The sequence below is a fragment of the Dermacentor andersoni genome, chromosome 1 (assembly GCF_023375885.2).
Source record: "Dermacentor andersoni chromosome 1, qqDerAnde1_hic_scaffold, whole genome shotgun sequence".
Lineage (NCBI taxonomy): Eukaryota > Metazoa > Arthropoda > Arachnida > Ixodida > Ixodidae > Dermacentor > Dermacentor andersoni.
In genome coordinates, this window is record NC_092814.1 from 291,311,640 (window position 1) to 291,330,485 (window position 18,846).

The 18,846-nt window shown below is 43.7% G+C and overlaps 1 long non-coding RNA gene across 1 annotated transcript; it reads right to left on the reverse strand.

Annotated features, from left to right (window-relative positions):
- Window positions 1-433: 433 nt before the first annotated feature.
- On the reverse strand, window positions 434-10,844 carry LOC129381095 (uncharacterized). Its single transcript, XR_008609325.1, has 3 exons — window positions 10,669-10,844; window positions 8,135-8,926; window positions 434-562 (listed from the first exon to the last, which is right to left on the reverse strand). It is a non-coding gene; the product is annotated as an uncharacterized lncRNA (long non-coding RNA).
- Window positions 10,845-18,846: the final 8,002 nt, after the last annotated feature.

Here is an 18,846-nt window from a genome sequence, read left to right on the forward strand (position 1 = left end):
GTCTATTCCTAGCCCCGTGGAACAAATTTGATGTCATGTATTTCGTAGCTGTTTTGTTCATGTGTATTTTTAGCGAACAAACGTAGTGCCAAAATGAATAGCATAGTTACAAGTAGCATACCGGAGACCACTACTGGCCTGACTGAGGCCTGAGCTCAACGCAAGCCCGAATGTTCTGAGCCCAAGCCAATCTCAGGCCTGCGCCAAAACTTGATTACTTGGCCCGAAGCCGGCCCGCGGGCCAGATCGGGCCTGGCCTTTTGAATAAACCAGATCTCGTGAAATCTCCCACTACCGCTTTTCTGCCCAATGCAGCATTCTTACCGACGTTCGTTTTCACAGACGATGCATTCATTTTCGTCTATGAGCTGCAAGATGGACGGCAAACGTTGAAGTAAACATGGCTTTAATTACGAAGTCATGTTCGGCGACACTCAGCGTATGAAACTCGTCGTAGTGAAAACAGTTCGCACGAATGTGACAGCATCCATATAACTTGCGTACTGTTCTGTAAAAGCCGCTCTTTTCGTGAATGTTTGGCTGCGCTTGCGTAGCCTTTCGTCTGAAACGAATGACGAGGAATACAAGTGGTAATGTTGCTCAACTCTTGTGACATTCTTACTCACTTTACCAATTTTCAATCTAATAACACTACTGGAGATGCAATGCGTTTCGCCTGAAAGCCGGGTAGAACAAAACTACGAGATGCCTGGTAAACTTACCTCTCTGTCGCGCGCGAGTACTACCCATCGAGCAGCGCACACCATGTCGAGGCGCACGAAATAAAAGTGTGCCACGTACCCGTAATTCGTTGAAAAATAGTTATTTGTGGGTGGTCTCCAAATCTGTGCAAGTATAAAAGTTGCAAACAAATGCCCCCTGGCAAGCAAGTGGCAAATTTTCTTTTCGTCACGAGTTATTTACTGCGACCTAAGTAACGTTTGAATCTTATCACTTGATCTCGCTTCTCCTAAGCCAAGCGTACTTGTTTCTCATCTTGCATAGCGACGTCTGTGTATATGCCTGATTTGACGCATTCAGATTTCAAGTGGCTGTAAGTGCTCGCCGGTGAGAAACTCGGCGACACTGTACGCTCTTCCGCTAGTAACAACGGTGAACGCTTATTTCTGTGCTCTCTGCTCGCATTACGTTAAGCTTAGCACAAAAAAAAAACGAACACAGTGTTCAGTCAACATTTCTTGCGTTTATCTAGTTGGCGCCGAAAGCTGTATTAACAAAGAAATGAAGCCACTAAGCTGTCAGCTAGTATAGTAGGTTGAGTACTCTAAACCGACTACGTATAAGCCTGTAGCGTTTCACCGTTTTGCAAAACGACCAGAACATCAGCCTCAGGTCACTGAATGCTTTGATTAAATTAGAATTTTAATGAGAGGTCAATGCACGTTTGCGGTCATGGCATTGCGGCCGCAGCTGAGGAACGAATAACTGAGAACCACAGGAAATGAAACTCCACCTATTCCTATTCCTATTAAAGCGTGAATGCCCTTTTAACTGACGTAAACGAATATGCCAATCGTTTCAATGGCATTTCTAGGCCAAGCCTTATTGCAGTACAGTTGCTAACTCACTGCATAAAGTACAACGCAACACATTACAGTAATGTACCACCAGTGCGTTACTGAACAGTATCTATCATGATCGATTTCCACCCTGCGAGAAAGTCGCCCAATCTCATGACAAATAAATGTTTTATCTCTCTCTTTCTCTCTCTCTCTCTCTCCATTGCAGTGGAGCTTCAACTTGGTAACCATAGCGCAGGAACCTGAAGAACGAATCCAGAACTTCTCCAGAATTCGAAACTGCTTGACGCATTACTTACAAGTTAGCGTGCGCCGGCACGCTGATTTGTCTTATCGAACAAAAGACGCGCCCATCTATTTCTGGAAAGGAAATGAACAAAAGAGCTTTCTTTAGTGAAAGTTTCGTATAATCGCAGAGAGGCACCAAACTGGGCTTCCCGGGAAACAATCTTTGAAGACAAGGTCTTCTTTGAAGATTTCAAATTGTTTAGAAATTTGTGGGATTAGATTATCTAGCGGGGAGGAAGCAGCATCACAGGGTACAGTGCAGCATTTTGTACCCTGCAGCATCACAGGGTACACGTTGTGATTGATTGATTGAAAACTTTATTATTCCACCGAGCTGGGGTGCTCCCCTCTTACCCTACACGCAGGTAAAGGGGGAGGACGAAGCAGTCCCCGCGCGTTGAGGGCGGTGAGTCGTAAGGGCCTCAACAGCCAGGCGGATTGCTCGACGCTGGTCGTCTTCAGCCTCGCTCTGGTGCAAGGCCTCCCACTGTCAAGCTTTTCCTTGGCCCCTGGGGAGCCAGCACACTCCCTGCATGGTCTAGCGTACCTTTGTGATCTTTATCTGTTGTGACTTGCGGACGCGCGTTCATGCTTAAGACTACTGTCTCATTTTGTCTCTTTAAGATTGTCACTCGCTGTATTCACGATCACCAGATACGTTTCCAGACCCCTAGAAATGTTTTCGTTTCCTTTGGAATTTATTTCTTTGCTGAGGTGCATCTGCATATCCTTTCCATTGAAGAAATGCATAGGATGCCCACCTCGATCACTTTCAGTATTTCTTAACACTGTGGTTTGCTGTTGCGCCCTTATTTTGTCTATGTGTTAGTCTTGACGTGTGAGGCCCTAGCCGGTGGATTAGCCCCTTGTTGTAACTGCATGACTTGGCATACATGAATGAACACAAAAAGATTCCTCTGGCGATAGCCGAGCACCGTCTGTGGAGTTGCAGGTGCACATGTCTCCCTTTAGGGAAACCCAGCTCTCCAGTAGTGCGTTAGTTTTTACTTATTCCTCTAAGCGCATTTTGCGCAGCATTATAGCTGTTAGACCATGCCTACGTGTTTCTAGTGGTAGTTTTCTAGCTAATGACCGCCCTCATAGCTCCTGTCCTTGTTGACATTTCTAAAACCAAGACACCGGCAATCCTTTACGCACAAGCTCATTTATATAATGTCTGTTTGGATGATTACTTTGTTTCATTATATTTTAATTGATTGCCACAAGCATTGTTTTTGGAAAGCATTTACAATAAAATTTACTAGCGAATAGTCTGTGGTGATGCTGGTTACTCAGTGCTTTCAGTTTCTTTCTTTTTCTTTTTTGCTGTACCTGTGGAGGCTGACAAGCGGTGCGTCCTGACATGCGCCTAATTCATATTTGATCACCTCAGAGTTATTCGAATGGGCATTAAGGGGTTGTGTTTTACATGAAGCGTGTGGTCAACGTAAATGATTATTGTTGCATGCACTCAGAACTTCTAGGTATTCCTCAAAAAAGAACGCCCGCATTCTCAGGCTGTGATTTCGGATCGCACAACTCGCGTTATTTACGCACAACCCTGCATCAACACCACTAGTACAATAAATACATAGAACTACTGTTGTGCGTTTAATAGTGGGCACTCACCATGGCCTTAGCGAGCACCTACCCGAGCCGCGGAGAAAATACGCCTAAACAAACTGCGTTTTGTTTGCCTTAGGGCGCCTACGCCTTCATTCTATCGCTTGCCTTGCGTTTAATTATTTTGGGGAAATGCAATGCTCTTCATTTACAGCTCCCACCTTTATGATTGATGCACCATCCTATTTAGGAACTTCTTTCGTTTCGATTTTTATTCTTTTCTTTAACATTTACTAAACACCCTCTCTATTCGATATATGGCCCACCACGGTAGCTTAGTCGCTATGGGGTTGCGCTGCTGAGTTCGGGGTAGCAGGATTGATCTCTGCCCCGTAGGCTGGATTTCGAGGGGGGTGAGTTACGAAAACTCTTGTGTACTTAGGTTTAGGAGCACGTTAAACACCCACCAGTTGGTCAAAACAAATATGGAGTATCCCTACTACGTCGTTCCCCATAACTATATGAAGGTTCGGGCGCGTAACGCCGCAGAATTTAATTTATTTTTATTCGCTCTATGAAAGCAGCCACACTCATTGTGCATCTGCAGAAACAGCGGTAATAAAGAAGGCCATACCAATTGCGCATTGTTGTAGGGACACGTCCGAAAGAGGTATAACCGGAAAAGCAAAAAGAAAAAAAATTGGAGGTTGCAAGCTCTTACTTTGTGTACTTCAGAAATTTGTCTAAAAGAGTTCTAATAGCGCGCATCATCCTCTACATAACATATGCAGGTCTTCCAGGAAAACGAACAAATATCTGGAGAAGTCTTTAATAGGATCCTAAGGACTGAATAATTAGCTTTTGTACGGTTGATGAAATCGTGCAATCCGTCATATTAGCGAAATAAGCAACGTTTTGCAATAGATTTAATTGTCTCGACTACTGCGTGCTAACTTCTATAAGTGGCATAATTGTACGAGGGGCTTCAATCAACTGAGCAGACCTATTCCTAATAAACTTTCACCATTGAATGTTTGGCTAGAAAATCACTAGCTTGTTAACTGTCAGTTTTTTTTTTTTTGTTTTTTTACAGAGGACTGTATCCCGGGAAAGAACTCTGAGAGTTGACCTCTGCCTGACTGATGAAACAACAGCGATGTCGAGCCACGAAACGTACTGTGTGCACAACTACGAATGTGCGTCGTTTCTGAACTGAAAATTGCCTACGTAAAGCAGTTTCGCCTAGCATTCACTGCGTGTTTTGAAACCTGGCACTGGCTGCAATATTACCATGCCTTCTCTGGCTTTCCGTGAGAGAATGTTTGCTTATTTGCTGGCTTATTTGCCAGCTGGTTCCCTAGACAAGTGGTCCATCTTTGCATATTCACCCGGCGTGCAATCTTACGAAGTCCTCCAGGCGTGCAAGCGTGCAAGGTCAATGCGTATTTTCTGATCACACGCATCGCACTAGCCGAAATTGGGAAGCGTGCCTTCTTGTTAGAGAGAGCTGGCCGAAACTACGCCGAAACCATGCTGGCCCGAATTTATGGGGGGCTGCGCCGCTATTAGCTCACATCCATTCTCGTTTCGTTAAGCACACCTAATTTTCCGTCCTGATCCAACATTTTTTTTTCTGCTGCAAACGGTATGCTGTTTACGGTAAAGGACTTACAGGTCCCGCGACAGGAGATCCGATGACGCACTGTGGTGACGCATAGACACCCTCATTATGTTGTGTATATGGCAAAAAGACAACGGCAATTTTCTTTTTCAAGAACACAATCACCCTTATAAATGCTGTCAAACGTTTGCACAAGCTGAAACTGCACGCGGGCCAAGACGAAAAGCCTTCAGACAAGACCAACTGTTTTAGTGGTGCCACAACTGCAGATATTACAAAACATCATGCTGCAATTTAAGAAGAAAGCATGTTTTTGACGAAATAAACTAAAAATCGTAAAATATGACAACTATTTTTCGAACATATGATCCTGTGAAATGCTACTGAATTTGACTATGACTATGACAAGACTATGAGGAATATTAAATTTATTATAATTTTTGCTGTTCTTTTTTCTTAATTGGAAGTTACTGCCGTCCGTTTGGTTGCCATCTGCTAAATAACTGGAATGCTTCATTTAGTCTCACATCATCCTAGACTCAGTTCGCAATTTACGTTGTGCAGAAGCCGATGAAGTATTTCCTTGCAGCCAACAGCTCCAATAAACAAATAAAGAAAGAAACCAACTCTGGTATTTTTTTCTTGCCTCTCAACTGTAGCAGGGTTTAGATGCGGGCTAGTTGGTATTCCATTGAAAACTTTCCATTGCAAACAAAAGGACCGAAAGAACGACGACGACAAGCGCTGCACAGGGCCCGAAGTGCAAGAAGTTGAATGGCGTTGTATAAGTGACTCAGGTCACGAATCACTTTCTTCTTTTCAAGTTTGGTCGCAGATAGAGACAATACCATCATGTTTTCCAGACTTCAGCGCTACCTTAAACATCGCATGTAAACGAACACATCAAAGGAGTGAAATGACGAAAGCTACTTTCGCTCTCGTCAAAACGGTAAATTCAAAAGCAGCCTGCAGGGAACTACACCAATTCACGTTTGTTGTCTGCATAGACCCCTAAATTTATTCTAGTATATTAAAAAAAAACAGACCATATTGCTATTCACTTTCTCTATAATATATATACACATACATATATATAACATGTTCACTTTTTCCACAACCATACATCCACTTACCGCAGAAAAAAAAAAAACGTTTAACAAGTTGAAAAGAAATGAATACCGTTATCCGCACAGAGCATCACCCAGTAGAATGTCCCTTCAAGAAAAATAACATAGCGCTTTGTTTTGAAAAGCTTCGAAAGCAAGACTTCTGTCATAGCCTGATGAAAATGCATCTCTAACTTATTCTCAAGGTTAAAAGTGAGCAGTAGGCTGTTGGTCGTCAGTTGAGGTTGGGCAAAGACCTAGTGACACACAAATGTATTAATGAACGCGCAGCTACGAGACATGGGGAAATAATTCTAAAGGTAACTCAAACCGGCTGCATTCAATGCATCAGGGCATTCTGCCCAGAACGATTGTTTTGAATGATTTGCATCACCTTCCTGTAATACGCTGAACGTATATATTATGCCTTTTCTTCTATAGACCCCATAGGCTCAGCTTCGTGCGACCTGTTTGAATCATAGGACAGGTGCCAGAGCTACGCTACAAGTTTAGTCATTGCCTGGAGTTCATCCGTCATCAGACTGAGTCCACATAATCAATAATAATCAATCAGAATCAATTAATGAAGCCACTCCAGGCACGAGTGTCGAGCAAACTTAGTAGTAGCACAACGCAGTTGAAGTAAGCTCAAGAAGATTCGAGCATGCATCCAAATATCCCTGTATGGTAGCTACGTAATAATTTTGAAAAAAAGATAGAGATAGAGTATACGAGCAATGCATGTCTGCACAAATACAATACGTTGCACGCTATTTGTGCAAATAGCGAAATGTGCCGAAATGTTTTGTAAAGATAGGCTATAAGCAGCCCACCCTAAGAACTAGTGAAATTACAAAAAGAATGGAGTATCAGTCAAGCACTTTTGTTCCCGAATTTTCAAGCTTCTGAAGCTTTCTTGTTGCAGCGGACTCTCTCTGGCGCTATTTTTTGAAAGCCATATTGATCTTATTTAAGTTCAGCATAAGCCGTGCATAGCAGAACTGCTGCAGCAGGTCTATGCGACACTTTTCTGAGCAAAAGGATTCTTAGGGTAGACTGCTGTTTAGTTCATCTTTCAGTACAATGGCTACACCACACAAGCGCCCGACCACGCCAACGTGCTCCAGAAAACATTTATCCATCTTACTCCTCCGACAATAGAGTGCCAACTAGCTCTCCAAGAGTTTGTAGAATTCTGTGCTCACATGATACCTCAACTTCTCTAGTGCTTATCCTGTGGTAGTTTTTCAGCGGCTCTTTGCTGACTTCTTATACATGTATCATTCCTCAGCCGTTTGATGACGGCTCCCGTCTCTGGTGGGAGAATTTTCTGCTTTCAGCTTTGCTGAGGCGGTGTAGAACCTGTAAAACCAGATGCATGACTAGAGCATCTAGTTATGCTAGTTGGTAAATCTTCGCCAAAGATGCACGTTCTGTAAAAAAACACTACACACAGGCACACAGGACAAGCGCAGTGTCCGGTCTACCCCTAAGTCTCATATTGCTTTGTAAAGTGAATTCCAATGGGGATAAATGCGTACCAAATGACATCGGTTCACATTTATGGAAACACGACACGAAAAGCCCGTTCAGTACCAAATTTCTAGTACAAGCGAAAAAAACGCTCCTAATAGGCTGTTCACGTATCTCTTTACGCTTAGATGCTTACGCTTAGTTTATGCTTAGTTTTACGCTTAGTTACATGCGGGCAGCTGTGCTCATCATCAAGCCCGCGTTGATATAAACAGAAGTTCATGCGATGGACCCTTTTTCATCCCATATATTCATTTATTGTTTACACGTTACGCCACCACATATATGCGAGCTATTCCACATAAGATATGTGACACTGATATTATATTATATCAATTACAACCTAATCAACAACCTAATCAATCAACCTAATATTATTTATAAAAAAGGATGGAGGACCCGCTGTTTTATGTTACCAGGAAAAATAGCAAAAAAAATTTACGGGTTCATGAAAAAACCGTCGGCACAACTTGTGTACTTACGATGTCTTTCCCGGCCCAATGCTTCCGGCGATGTCAAACGCACCTCTACACTGCCGTCTGCATCAAGGCCAGATGGTCCAGGCAACGGGAAAGCAGGGTGAACTGACATCTGGCTGGAGTCTAGAAAAAGACAGAATATAGAGTGCCATGTATTCATATTTGCCCGCAAGACACGCAATAGCTCGGGGCAACACTACCAGCACGCATACAAACAATCAGTCTAAAACGTTTGGTAGTAAGTTTGTAGATTACGTGAGCCGCATGCTGACCCAGTTTTTATGTGAACTACTTACAATGTATAAAAATATCCTGCAGGAGGATTGAAAAGCGGGCGACTGGAAACCTATACATTCTTGAGCAGCGCACACACAAAATAAACACGTGGAAAAAGAGAGAACAAGCGATGGTCCTCTCCTTGTCTTGAAGTGTCCCTCTTTTCTTGAAACGAAGGCTGGTTACAGCTTCTTTCTGCCCTTAACTTCTCTATTCACTACTTTTTCTTTATCAATAAATATGGCACTGAAATCTTGCGACGATTCGTCTTGTAGTTCGTACCGCTGCACCCCCCCCCCCCCACCCTCAAAAAAAAAAAAAAACAGCACTCCATGCATGCCCACTGAAGGCCTCGAAGAAGCGAAAACCAACCAATGCTCGTCGTTTACTTTCAAATATGTAAAAACTTCCATGGTATGTTATATATCACACGTTGCTTTTGAACAAAAACTTACCGTAACGTAGACGAGACAGCGATTATGGGAATCGAAGCGGATGTGACTGCGCTAGGGCCACTTTCTGAAAAAAATGCAAGAAATAAGTAAAACCGAAGATTACGTATTGCACGGATGCTTTAGCAAATCTTAGAACTGCTTTGTAAAATGGTGCTTTCAATCCATGCTGTTCAGTGCTGGTTAAACATTGCTCCAGGATTTCAATTAGAAATCGGCCTCGAAAATTAATTGAATAAGCAAACTTCCAAGTTTTGGTGCTACTAATATTCATATCATAAGAAGCCAACAAACACTGACACCAAGGACAACATAGGGGACATTACTTTTGCTTATTAAATGAAATAAAGAAACGATAAATTAACGGATATTAAAGTAGATGAAAAAACAACTTCCTGCCGGTGGGAACCGAACCCACAACCTTCGCATTTCGCGTGCGATGCTCTGCCAATTGAGCTACCGCGGCGCCGTTTTCACATCCACTTTCTGGGGTATTTATGTGTCCTAGTAGAACCCCGGGAGTGTTAGCCAGCGCCACCACTCACAGACCTTGGCGGCGGACGTGGAACGTCCTTTTTGCCGCAGGCGTCACGAGAACGTGATCGTTCTGGGTGAAGGCAACTGGTCAATAAACCTACATATGCTACCTGAAGGCATCAATGTTGCCGGATTCGAGTTGTGGGTTCGGTTCCCACCTGCGGCAAGTTGTTTTTTCATCCATTTTAATATCCATTAATTTATCGTTTCTTTATTTGATTTATTAAGCACAAGTAACTTCCCCTATGTTGTCCTTGGTGTCAGTGTTTGTTGGCTTCTTATGATATGACTAATAAAAATCGGGCCCCTCGGTTAACCCCCTTTCTTCTCGTTAATATTTATGTAGCATGTTAAGCGTTGCTGGTTTCCCAATAGGGGCCTGAGAAGACTACGCTTTTAAAAAATTTTGCACCCTCTGGCGCTAATCTTGCCCCACAACAATGAAATGCATCTGCCTTGCTTGCGTTTCCTATCGTGAAAACTGTGAGCTCGCTATTTTCCTGTTGAGAATGCTGTGTCACGCTGATAATGCGCAAGCCATTCGTGACCTGCGTGACCAGGAAGTACCGGGCTTCTCCCTTCATTAATGAAAGAAAATGTGGGCAAGACGGATGACGATTATCGTTGTGGAACAAGATACACTCCAAAGGGGGCAATTTTAAGGGTGTAGGCATCAGTTCTTTAATGCTAGTTTTCTTGATCGATAAATGTTGTTGATTCATCTTGTGAATTATTAGGTAAATGAGCGCTTTATTTACTTTAACTTCATTTTTCCGCAAGATACCCATCAGAGGAAGCCCAACTTCCAATAGTTTAAAGCTGCTGGGCAAATGGGCATTGGAATTTTCGCTCCAGTAGAATTAATGCTTATACAGCTGCAACCAAACTCGGGGACAACACGGCAGCGCGTGGCAAGAAGCGGAGTGGCAACAACTAGCGCCAAGCGTGGCATGACTTTTTGCGAACGTCAATTCGCTCGTTGTCAGCGAAAACTGCTCAAATTTTAAGTTTATCCAATAATCGGGAACATCGTGCACCGCTGATGAGCAACCGATAAAGGACAAGTTACAAGCATGCTGTTTCTTGGCGCATGCGGAGATCACTTCTCTCCGTAATGTCACATGGCACCCGGCGCCGTTGCAGACGACATGGAAATGACTGAGCTCGCCGTGCTCGTCGCAGTTGTGCCGTGCCCTGTCAGTTGGTTTCTGTACGAATATAATGAACTACAGAAGCACATATATTCGAAATCACTGAACTTGTTTTCCATACCTACACCGATCGGGATTTCCCTTCCAATAGTCCTCCCGGCCGACCACAACGATCTGGTTTTGGCCGGGTCGGCGTTGTCCCTTTCTGTAAAGTGGTCCGAGAAGAGGCCGCAGCCGTCGTACATCCGCTCCCGTGTCAGCCCCGCCAGGCCTTCCCTTTAGCGTAGTCTTGTCACGTTTTGCACCTGGAAAAAAGGACAAAATACTCAGTGGTCATGATTATAAAATACCTAAAAGCGAAACCAAAGTTGGGATACGAAGAAGCGATGAAAAATATTATCTTTCTAGGCACAGGATCAAAAGTGAAGCACACCTCGGTAGTCACTCCGGTCGCTCCAATTTATTGTTTTTAATTCAAAATGGAAACGGTAACTACTACGTAATTCATTTTCTTTTGCTGCTGCTGTGTTTATGAACATTCGAAGCTGGTAATGTCTCAACAAAAAACTCGTCAGCAGAATGTTCTCCAGCGTAACAAGCTTCTGCAGCAAGCATTCAAATAGCTTGAGTGAATATAAATGGCAAGCTTTTTTTTATTCCTGAAAAAAAAAATGAATACCAACCACTTACATATAGTATGAAACAAAATTTCCATCTTGGCATCAGCTAGCACGATTGGGTCATGACCAACTGTCAAATGATAGATTCAGTTTAATACTTGCAACAGTGCCGAAAAATATGCCACTTCAAATAAAAAACGATATTCTCTAGGAAGAAAGCGCGGAAGGTCTTTGATTTTATAATATAGCTGTTTTGATAAGGATAGCCCTTGTTTCCTTGATAACGGCTGCAGAAAAAGTGTTCTTACCTTTTGTTCGCAGGGAAAAAGAAAATTTCGCCCTGTTGTTACTCCCCGAGTCGCCACAACACAGCCGCGCAGCCAGCCGTATGTCTTTTCCTCGGTTCTTTTTCCGTTATTTCCGAAACATTCGCTGGCACAGAAAAAAATATTTAACCACAGAGCATACGAGTAAACTTACATGTGTATTGAAAGCGATGTGTATTGAGGAGCAGACCGACAGAACGTCAGCCCAAGCGATAACAGCGATAGAGCCACCCGTTGGCGAAACAAACTGAAGGAATTAAATGCCAGTATAGAACGCCAAAAAAGGAAATGAGCAAAATACACTTTACTTTTACGCATAAGTGCATGACTTTATTGATATGTAGGTTGAAAAACAGCCAAACATGCAAAAGTTATGTAATTTTTCGTTGGATACCAGAAAATAATGGCGACGCTTTATTGCCAATACCGAAACTAGCCCAACAGTCCAGGAACTCCTTTATGTTTGCCATATCTCACACCAGACTACGACCAGAAGGTGAGGGCACGTGATCTTGTCTTTGTCTCTGGTCTTCGTCCCAGTTACCGCACGTTTTAACCGACGTATACATCACCTACTAGCAGCCCGTCGGCATCGAACGGCGTTTAAATTTGCAGCGTATCAACGAGTTCAAATTTTCCCTCGGGGCACTTCTAACGGGCGTTGACGGGACAGTGATGAAGGCGTAACTAAATTGGCACCGTAACCGTCTGCGATCGCAATAAAGCCTTACAAACAAAGCTGGGATTCTGCAGGGCGCTTTCTCTGAGCTTTATAATATACAGTTGGATCATATTAGGAGTACTAGTCCACGCGTCCAGGATAAATTATCGTGCACGTGAGGCATTTTCAAGTCCAGCGTCTCGGTAAATTTTTTGGCTGGCGAAGATGCGCATAAGCAATAGTAATTGTTGCAATCTCTCGGGAGCGTCCAATACACGGACATTCCCGCGAAAGTACAGAAAAAGCACATTACACACCTTGTCCGTACCTATTCCCCCCAGCTCACCTCTCTACCAGCTAAAAGTCTGCAGACATGTCCTAGAACGCCTTCTGTACTCTCATCTTGTTCGCAAATGAAGTCAAAGAATATTTTTACGGCTTCCTAGGTTCATTTTTTTTCTCGCTGCATGGCTCGCGAAAAGAATAATGAAATTTTAGTATTTTACACTCAAGAACCACAGTCTGAATATGAGAAACGCCTTAGTCGGGCACTCAGGATAAATTTTCACAACCTGGGGTTCTTTAACTTACACCCAATGCAGGGTACAGGAGCATTCTTGAATTGCACCGCCATCGCAAAGCAACGACCGTGGCTGGATTCAACACCACGACCTCGTGCTTAGTAGCGCGACAACATAGGCTCGTGGAAAGGACCGCATCGCGATCACGGTGGATAGTTGCTGTACCCAGCGGCGTAGTCCACTGCTTCTGCGCTGCATGCGGTCAGAGGCCTGTCCCGAAGCGCACGTCGTTTGGTACTGAGTCAGTTCTTATTTCGCGCCTGTTACATTTAAACTTATTGGGCTGCGCAGTAAAAGCTCAAACGAAGTGGGTAAGTTATGTTGGGAGAGTGAATGAACGTACAATGTTTCTTGCTGCAATAGGAGGTTTTCACAAGCGGTCATTTATGTCGTCTGCTCACACGCTGACGGCACAGTGCGCGGCGCTCGCAGTCACGACAGTTGTCCGAGTTCCTGTAATTTCCTTAGACGTTTAAGGAGCGAAGGGAATACTGCGGGTGATGTTCATGAATACAAAGTTCGTGAGACTCCGGGACAGAGTGAAAGTGCTTCTGCGCAGAAGAAAAGAAGCCGAATGAGCACTACTTGCTTTGGGCCGAATTGTAAGTGCGGCTACAAATGTGCGAGCCCCCAGGCGAAAATATCATTGGTTTCAATGCGCTGAGACCCAGAACATTCCGAGAGACGTGAGCCTGCCCTTCGCTGTGCTGACCAAACCGCATTAGCTTGTGCCAGCCCCACTTGAAAGAGCGTTTCATCGAGCGTATGATGGGCCGAAAGATTGTGCATATTCCGGTGGCGTATGGATGGCTAATGAGTCACACTGTTCCTTCGATGCTACCCGACGCTGCAGCGCACATACCGAAGAAAATTTCTCCAAAAAGAACAAGCAAGGCTCCGACGGGATGTCGGCCGTTAAAATAACCCTGAAGAGACAGTGAGCCAAGATTACATACTCTTGAAGCAACTATGTTGCGAATGAAAATGTCGCCCGTTCTACAGTTGCAGAATGAGTATTTGTGCACTAGTGAAGAAATGAACCTACTGAAAGGAGGCCGGCGAAATGATTCTGTGTACAGAAAATTAAGCTAGAATTGCAGCGGCCGCGGTTCACGAGTACCGAGTGGTAGACGCCCTGCCGCTGGTACAAGTCATCGGTTGTCAGCAACACAAAATTGAAGTTACGAAAAAATCGAAGTTAAGAACAGCATCATCAAGCTAATAAAGCTAATATATTGCGCGTCTGCACTTCCTTAATTGTGAACAAGAACTTGGCGCCTTAGCGTAGTCCAGAAAAGAAAAAGCACCTTACTGCATACACTACCACATTCCTTGTGTGCGCTGTGATTCAGTGCCGTGTTTGATTTAAAGCTCTAGTTGCCGCAAAAGCTTGGTGTTTCTGGTTTGCATGTGTGACCGAAGAATTAGCTTAACCAACCATTGCATTCAAACACAGGTGTATGTGATCATCCAGAGTTTAAACTATTATTTTGTTTGTTACAAGCTATACTACTCTTATCATACATCATTGAAAAACGCAAGAATTTGCTTTTGTTTCTTTTTTGTCAAAAACAACTTATTTTGCATTTTCAGAACATATCATTAATTTATATTGCAAGCGTGTCTCATTTATAATAGTCGCAATACGTCCAGAGAAATTGGACTAGCGGATTTTAGTTGTAGGGATATCAATATTTATTCTGGTGTATTTATGTCCCTCGAATGCAAATAATTTTTTGCGCATTCCGTGGTATTGGAATTCACCTGGCACAAGTTGCCTTTCGCATAAAACCCTTACATACTAGCTATTCCGCAAAGCAAACTTTCGCTTTCCTCGCTTCACAACAACACATGAAGGGCTATTTCGTCCATGCAGACTTGCTGCTTCTCCTCGTAGACTCAAGTGTAACGTGAATACTGACTATATATTTTTGCACCTGAAACGGGGAAACAAACAGGGTAGGGACAAGGCAAGTACATTACGTCCGCAAGTCACAGAGCTCCACTGCATTCAGAACTTTGTTATGGTGTCCCTCTGAAGATGGTTTTCAGTTTAAATACGATGTTAAATGTGCCGTAGTTCCACTTTAATACCGCCGCAGCAGCACGCGACGGGCGCCGCTTGTGGCAGGCTTCTGATCGCAGCGCCACGTTTGTCGTCATGAAGCGGAGAAAAGCTGAACTACACTTCACGCTCGGCCAGACGGTGCACCTACCCATCTGGCCACTGTATCGAGATCACACATGCCGGCTGTAGTCGAGTGACCGAGCTGATGAATGTTGTCCGAAACAAAACCAGGGTCAAGTAAAAACTCCGCTACCCATGTGGGTTTATTCACCAGCTGCAGCAGACGAGAAGCAATGTCGAGCAGCTGCTCTGGACGCTGACTTGAATGCTGATTTGACGGTAAACAGATGCCAGTTGATTTTAGGCAGCTTAACGATTGCCGCAGATTAGGACATAAGCAATCCTCTTACAGTATTCATAAACAAGGTCACGTACTACTTATAGAACTGAAAGATCAGCATCTGGCCTCCGTAAAGTGCATCTATGAGGACATTATAGTGGAACAGGCAAAGTGAAATCTACAAGATTTCAGCTTCGATAGCTTCGATACTGTGGTTGTATCATCGTGTATTCAATGCCACTTTTCAGTAGAAGTGCGACGCGACCGCACCTTGAACTGCGGTTGCAACGAACCAAGTCATCCGAAATCTGCATAACGTCAGAAAGAATGCTGTCACCATGACATGACTCAGTAAGGCATGTTATGTTTGGGTTAGACGCGTGAATAAGGCATTCCAGATCTTCGGATCTGTGCAAAATGCCTCTCGCAAACATTCAAGAATAAAGAGGGGGGGGGGGCTCTAAGGTAGCGTGTTTCGGCAGGCACTGAGTCGGCCGATTGAGAGGACTCGCATTCTCGATAGCTGTACAAAGATGAAACGGATGGCGTTCCATTCGTTTCTTGTTGACTATGGTGGTCTCACAACCCAAGCATGTGGAGAGCCTATTTGATATTTTCAGCACCGTAAAGGGAAACCACCAGAGTTATCGATGACAGCGCGCGATTTAGCTGCAGTAGTGAGCCCTGGCCAAAGTGCATTCATGAAATATCTCACACATATTTAATGCGAGTGGTCATAAAGGTATACATTATAATGGCGTATCTATTAAAGACGAGTTGTTAAAAGGTTGTAAGTTTTCTACATGCGCATTTAAGGAATGATGTTTGTGTTACCGGAAAAATAAGGACCATGCTGTTGACACAAAACACCAAGTACCACACCTGTAGTTCTAGAAGCTAAGCACGTCTTTCTCAAGTTCTCCGGCGATATCTCACAAGTCCTTACGTGTCTTGAGTGGAGATCAAATGCTCGAGGGCATGTTCCTGCTATTTGCAGTGAAGTGTTTTTTGTGTGGTGTGCTGGTCTTTTCCATCCTACCAAAATGTTGACCATCGGAAATTCCATACAGAGTGCAACAAAAGCGTAATTTCAGAATTATATAAGAAACATAAAAATAACTTAATACTCAAGCAGTTACCTGCGTCCTTGTGGTTGAGTGTCCCCACTAAGCGGCGTGCCCGGACTGTTTTCTTACACACATAACTCGAGGGTGACCGCGAGAGCGCTCTAAAAATATTAGCTACGACTCCGGAAAATAATAAACAAAATGTTGTTACTTTTTATGACCAACCAGCAAGGACCATTTTTATCGTCGGATAACTTTCCTGAGGAAACTTTTGCGAAGGAAGTATCTTCTGACGAGTGGTTTTGAACGGTAGTAAGGCGCTTAAGTTTTGCTTCGTGTCTTCATCAAAATAATATCAAAACAAGAGATTTTTATTTTCTGTGTACTTTTAGGCAATTTCGATCGTGAATGCTGGTGTGCTCACAAACCTGGAAAGCCGTGAATAGCACCAACAGAGAAGCTGAAACAACCGAAATGCCTTTGTTTGACCTCTCTTGAGTTGGACGTCTGGTGATGGTGAAAAAAAAAACTTTTTTTTTTATTTCTTGGGCAGTAACATTGCGCCGTTTTGACATAAGATACTAAATAAAGAGCTATATCATAAGAAGCCAACAAACACTGACACCAAGGACAACATAGGGGAAATTACTTGTGCCTAATAAATGAAATAAAGAAGCGATAAATTAATGGAAATTAAAGTGGATGAAAAAACAACTTGCCGCAGGTGGGAACCGAACCCTTAACCTTCGCATTTCACGAAGGTTGTGGCAATTGGTAGAGCTCAATTGGTTGTGCCAATTGGTAGAGCTCAATTGGTAGAGCATCGTACGCGAAATGCGAAGGTTGTGGGTTCGGTTCCCACCTGCGGCAAGTTGTTTTTTTCATCCACTTTAATTTCCTTTAATTTGTCGCTTCTTTATTTCATTTATTAGGCACAAGTGATTTCCGCTATGTTGTCCTTGGTGTCAGTGTTTGTTCGCTTCTTATGATATGACTAATAAATATCGGGCGCCTCGGTTAACCCCATTTCTTCTCGTTAAATAAAGAGCTGCTACTTCATTGAAGATCTTGCAAACGTTTGTGATTTACGGTACCTGTGCGTTTGCATGTATGCGTTATATAGTCTCGTAGAGCGTAACACTCGAAAGGACAATGAAAGGCTTCGTTGCGATGAATGCCGCAGAAGTCCATCAGATATTTCTTCCCTTGCTTCATCACTATAATCACCCTCCTTCAGCTTAAACAAACGATGACAAGGAATAAAATCCTTCAACACTTTTAGTGTGCGAGGGATGCTAGTCCTGTGCACGAGAGATTAGTTGCAACTACTCAATCATCAACTACCAAATATATTCCGAAAAGAATGACAAATATCGCCTGCCAATATTCTCACATCTGCAGAAACTCTTCTACTAAGACGTGTACGTGTCGTGATCGTGGTCAGTGGCCCGCACATGAGTAAATGTATATGCGAGCTGTAGATACAGGCTGCGCAGAAGTCGCTGCCTAGAAATCTAGAATGTGTGGTGTCTATACATATCATGAGAAGCCAACAAACGAAGAGACCAAGGAAAACGTAGGGGAAATTACTTGTACTTACTAATTGAATTAAAGAAAGGATAAATTAATGGCAATGAAGGTGGATGAAAAAACAACTTGCCGCAGGTGGGGAACGATCCCACGTCTTCGCATTAAACGCGCGATGCTCTAACCAATCGGGCTACCGCGGCGCCATTTCTCCACCCAACTTCTTGGGTGTTTATGTGTTACTACCAGAACTAACCCTGGGAGTGTTAGCCAGCGCCACCACTCATAAACCTTGGCGGCGGATGTGGAACATCCTTTTTGCCGCAGGCGTCACGAGTACGTGACGTACTCGTGACGTACTCGTGACGTGAGTACGTGGGTACGTCACGTACTCGTGACGCTTGCAGCAGAAAGGATGTTCCACATCCGCCGCCAAGGTTTATGAGTAGTGGCGCTGGCTGACACTCCCAAGGTTAGTTCTAACAGTAACACATAAACACCCAAGAAGGTGGGCGGGGAAACCGCGCCGCGGTAGTCCAATTGGCGAGAGCATCGCACGCTTAATGCGAAGACGTGGGATCGTTCCCCACCTGCGGCAAGTTGTTTTTTCCTCCACTTTGCCTGCCATTAATTTATCATTTCTTTCATTCAATTAGTAAGTACGAATAATTTCCCCTATGTTCTCCTTGGTGTCTGTTTCTTGGCTTCTCATGACGTGATGATTGAAACTCGGGCCCTTCCGTTAACCTCCCTTCTGCTGGTGTCTATACAGTGTGTCCCAGCTATCATACATAGCCTTTTTAAAAGAGACGGGCCATTTTACCTGAAGATAACCAAGCGCAATTTCCCAGTCGAGAAGAGTAGCCGCCAATAATTTTTTATTTGCGGCATTCGATTAATATTTATTTTGCGAAGAGCAATTTTTTTTTAATTCCTGCTTTGAATGCCGTGCTAGCTGTCAACGAAGAACTTGCAGGAAACACAAAGAAACTTAAAACTGGCACGTTTTCAGCCAGGTAAAGCCGCGATAAAAAGTTTGGGGACCAAAGCTGCCGTGATTTTTTTTTCTCTTGCAGCCTGAGCATTCCGGCTGAAATCAAGAGCGCGCG